General features: G+C 41.9%; 1 protein-coding gene across 2 annotated transcripts in view; it reads right to left on the bottom strand.

The window, feature by feature from the left end:
* adcy8 (adenylate cyclase 8 (brain)) overlaps window positions 1-5,000 on the bottom strand; it is an 88,334-nt gene that overhangs the window by 49,864 nt on the left and 33,470 nt on the right. The gene's annotated exons all lie outside the window — the stretch shown is intronic.

Below are 5,000 nucleotides of genomic sequence, written 5' to 3'. Positions count from 1 at the left end.
GGTAAACCAGTTGAAGGTATGTGTTCGCAAGAGATTTGCTGGTCTAACTGGTCAACCAGCATAGGGTGGTCAAACAAGCTGGTCAACCAGCAAACCACCTTTTGCTGGTCAGGCTGTTTTTTTCAGCAGGGGGGTAATGATCAAAGGATCACTGATTTGATGATTATTACGAATCTGTAGATTAATGATCAAAGGATCAGTGCAGTTGCAGGTGTATTGCGGCGGCAGGTGTAGCTGGGATATTGGGAGCTGCTGGCTCGTCTGGAGGCCTCTCTCTTTCATTCCACACTTGCAACAGGCACACAGCACACCCCAACTCCCCTGACACGACTGATCACGCACCCCAACTCCCCTGACATGACTGATCACGCATCCCAACAACCCTGACACAACTGATTACTGGGGGGTCTGTTGAGGGGCAAAAATCTCAGCAAAATGTCTTTTCATGTGTCACGCCGTACAACCCCTCTTAGGTATGCTGCTATAGCATAGCGCTGTCATGGACTTTTCATGTGTCTACCATCGCCTGTTGCTCTTGTTGAAGTCCCATCCCTACGACTGCCCTACCATCGCCTGTTGCTCTTGTTGAAGTCCCATCCCTACGACTGCCCTACCATCTCCTGTTGCTCTTGCTGACGTGCCATCCCTACGACTGCCCTACCATCTCCTGTTGCTCTTGCTGAAGTCCCATCCCTATGACTGCCCTATCATCGCCTGTTGCTCTTGTTGAAGTCCCATCCCTACGACTGCCCTACCATCTCCTGTTGCTCTTGTTGAAGTCCCATCCCTATGACTGCCCTACCATCGCCTGTTGCTGTCCCCTTACTCCTGGCCCGCACAGCCTAGTGACCCACTACTTGCCCTATGACAACCCCTAATCCCTATGGTCAATTAATTCCCTACACTGGACTATTTGAACTTTCTGACACTAAATAGGATTCATGCATTGTCATACTGGATATGTAACCAATCTACCTCTTTGTAACATACACCTCAGGTGGCTGTAAACACCATGTTCTATTCTCTACATCTACATAACTAACCTTTCACCAGTTTTTCCTCGCCCCTGTTACTCATGGGCTCTTTCTGAATGTTTTAACACTCTGTAAAGAGCCATGAGACATGTGTAATCAGTGTTTCCCACAGAATTGAATTATATTTGTGGTGGAAGGTTTGCAGAATTAACTCGAATGCAACAGTTTTTAACAAATTAGTGCAGCACGGTTATGATTCTAACCAGATTTAAGCACAATTTAGTACAACCTGGAAAATCATTGTGTGGTGGTCAATGTTGATATTGTGGTGGGCTGCCACAAATAAGTCAATGTCTGGGAAACACTGGTAATGTTGTGGCACTCTATAAGTGCTCTATAAGTGAAATTAAATTGAAATTGAGTGGCGTGAACAGTCTGTGGTTGGGGTGAGAACAGCCATTGATGATGCTGCGCACCTTACGCAAGCATCACTTCCCCTGGATGGATATTTTTGTGTCCAATTCAAAATCGCTCTCTTGACGACGTAGTAAGTTCGCCAGACGGCAAGTGCATTGTTCAAAAGTAGGGCTGTAACGATATGTGATTCGAAACCGAAATCGCGACACACATATTCACGACCCTGTGTCGCGGTGTGAAAAACAGAACCACGACACACCCTTTCTAGTGTTTCAGGCAGTGTTTTGCAGCTTACGCGGCTGCATAAGCAACACACATCTCCCGCTTTACTTACCCGTAGCCTACGTTGTCCAAAAATAAATAAATAAATCATAATTGCATACCTGTGTTCAACTTTACCAAACAGTATAGAAGTAAACCCCCTTTCCTTGCCCCACTCCCTCTCGCTCTCCCTTGCTCAATGGACACGTGCGACTCGGCAAACACAATCCAAATAAAACATTCACAATCGTGAAAGCAAGGACGCATAGAAGACGACTAGATGAGTGTGTTTCACTAATTCACGGATTGGGATAAATGCAGAGACCAAATTTCCCTCAGGGGATCAAAAGAGTATATATACTTACTTACTTAAATTACTATTAGGGACTGTTCGTTATTTATAAAAGGGGCCACCGGAGGTATTTTGAGTGCTTCAGTCAAAAGTTACATGACCCTCCATTGCCTGCAAGACATTTTTCAATGACCCTCCGACAGAATTCCCAAAAAAGACATGACCCTCCGACAGAATTTCCAAAAAAGACATGACCCTCCGACAGAATTTCCACAAAAGACATGACCCTCCGACAGAATTCCCAAAAAAGACATGACCCTCCCCGGCCAAATGTCGATGTCTTCCCCGGCGCTCCTTGGCGCATTGAAACACATTGACATGAGCTAACGTTCTTAAATCAACCTCTGCTTTCTGATCTTACACATCACACTCCACCAAGATGGTGGCCATTTCAGTAGATTTACTCACTAACATTGTTGTGGAAGCACAATAAGCATGGAAACTAAATGCGCACTTCCTGCAGCATTTTCCTCTAGTAAATAGTATTCACATGAAATAAAACATTGAGACCATTCAACAAAGCACACTGGGTAATAACACATTCAACACATGAACTGGTTGCTATGGACTCGTCTCTAGGCTTCCTCAGTCATTGTAAAGCTGCCGAAGCTGAACATTATCCAAAACTCCATTTCTCAGACGAGCGTCAATTTGGGAGCGTGCATGGCATGCTACCACTCCTTCCTTCTCAAATGACTTGAAAAGGCTGTTTGCACAATTTCACAAATAATCACAGGGACCGAAACATACCTAACATGCCAACTTTTTCCAGGTTTATCACATATTTTAACTTTTTTAATATTTTCCAGTAGAATATCCCATATTAATACTCTCATAACATTAGTCCTGCCATCTAGCCTGTCTCTGTGTTGTCCTGTTGTTACCCCCTTGCCCTTCCAGCGAAACAGATGTCTTCAAATCATCGTTTTACTTGCTTGAATGCGAACTTAGAGTTATGTTAACCTATTTAAGTTAACGGCGTGGTTGTCGTGAGAGCACAATTGCGCTTGCAGTGTTTGGCCAAATGTCTACATGAGCACCTGCCTACCATCAGGCTACTAAGCAACGAGTAGACAAAAAATTTCCCCTGTTTTATATTCACTCCAAGTTGGCCTACCATAACTTACCAACTCTACACTGTAGACCATAAACTGGCTATTTATGTGAAATAACCAAATGTATTTGTTCAACTTTATGAAGCAGAATTACGCACTGCTACTTGGAACGTAACACATTTTTGTTTGCGCAGGAGAGAGAATGACAGCGATTAACAAATCGCACTTGTTGCTGGTTACCAATAAATACTATATATTTTTTGCAAACAACAAAAACAAAAAGGATGGAGACAGCAAAGCTGGAGATGGGCAGGAACCAGGTCAAGTGGATGCACAAGTGTGCTTTACTATGTTAAACATGCACACTGTTTAAAGTTGGGCTACACGGTAAACTACAAGTAAACCAAAGGTAAATTTAGCCTTTTAGGGCTGTATAAAGTTGACCAAATGAATATAGGCTATAGGCGTGAATAAAGTAGGCTACTTTGTTGCTCCAACCCTTCCAACGTTAACGGGGACGAATGTTGACATTTTCCCGTATGAGAAACCCGGGAAATCTCCCTTAGACTATTTTCAATGTTCAATGTTGACAGCTATGGAACGAAAGAGAACGTTATATGGCGACAGAAATCAACAATCAAACAAGCCACTTTGATTTTTTGCTGTTTTCATGTATACAAAAGTCAGGTGACCCCCCCTCCTAGACAAAAAAAAAGTTAGGTGACCCTCCCCTCAACAAAGAATAAAAAGACATGACCCTCCCCTATTTTCCTCCGGTGCCCCCTTCAATAAATAACAGTCCCACATAGCATGCTGCACATATTTGTTTAAAACTCTTGCATTCAAGTTGACTGATTATCTCAATACCAATGTTTCCCAAAAGGGCCTGTCCCAAGGAGAACAAGTATTACCTTGAAACTTAAACACACATGGGGAAACTGAACAGTCTAATCAGTATACTATGATAAACTAGCCAACTATGCTACTTCGTTTACAATATTTCCAGGCTTCAGCCAGACAGCTGAATTAAAGAGGTAGAGTTGTAATAGAAATAGTAGGCCTAGGCTATAGGCTAATCTCCATAAAGTGTGCTGTCATAAATATCAGACATTCAGTATTCGCTTTTTTTATCAGGATATCAAATAATACAGATATATTATATTATATATTATATTGTAATCCTCTGGTGTTCTAAGGTAGGCTATTGAAATGTTATTTAATAAAATGTCTAGCCCCCTCCAAAAAAAGAAAAATCGAGGTTTGTATCGAACCGTGGGTCAAAACTCGTGATACAAACCAAATCGTGAGGTTGGTGTATCGTTACAGCCCTATTCAAAAGAGATGTTTTTCTGTTTCTTAATCAGAAATGGATGTGTTTTTTGGGCATAACATCCATTCAACCAATGAGAGTACCATCTGTCATTCCCTGAGAAGTGCAACATCGAACAGCGTGTTGGTATTTTGACAGTCTGCACATCTGAAGGACTGTGTGCAATACCAGGATTCCACTAAACCTTGCTTTACCGAAACGTGTGTATGATTAGCAGGATTCCACTAAACCTTGCTTTACCAAAACATGGGTGTGATTAGCAGGATTCCACTAAACCTTGCTTTACCAAAATGTGGGTGTGATTAGCAGGATTCCACTAAACCTTGCTTTACCAAAACGTGTTTGTGATTAGCAGAGTATAGCCTACATGCCTCTGCACTCAACTATTATTTGAACTCATTCAAACTGAGACTAATTTCACCACAGTCTCATAGTCAACAACCAAACTGTTTTACACTTACATTTACTTTTACTATTGACTGACAAGAGGTTACCATCAAAAAACATAGCCTGAAAAAAACAACACTTTTTTTTTATTATTGGGCTAACAGCCCAATAATATTTGAATGAACGCATAAAAATCCTAATGATATTTACTATGCAGACGAGTC

The sequence above is a fragment of the Alosa sapidissima genome, chromosome 19, assembly GCF_018492685.1.
Source record: "Alosa sapidissima isolate fAloSap1 chromosome 19, fAloSap1.pri, whole genome shotgun sequence".
Taxonomy (NCBI): domain Eukaryota; kingdom Metazoa; phylum Chordata; class Actinopteri; order Clupeiformes; family Clupeidae; genus Alosa; species Alosa sapidissima.
Note: the sequence above shows the minus strand (reverse complement) of the source record. Positions and strands in the feature narration are given on the sequence as shown.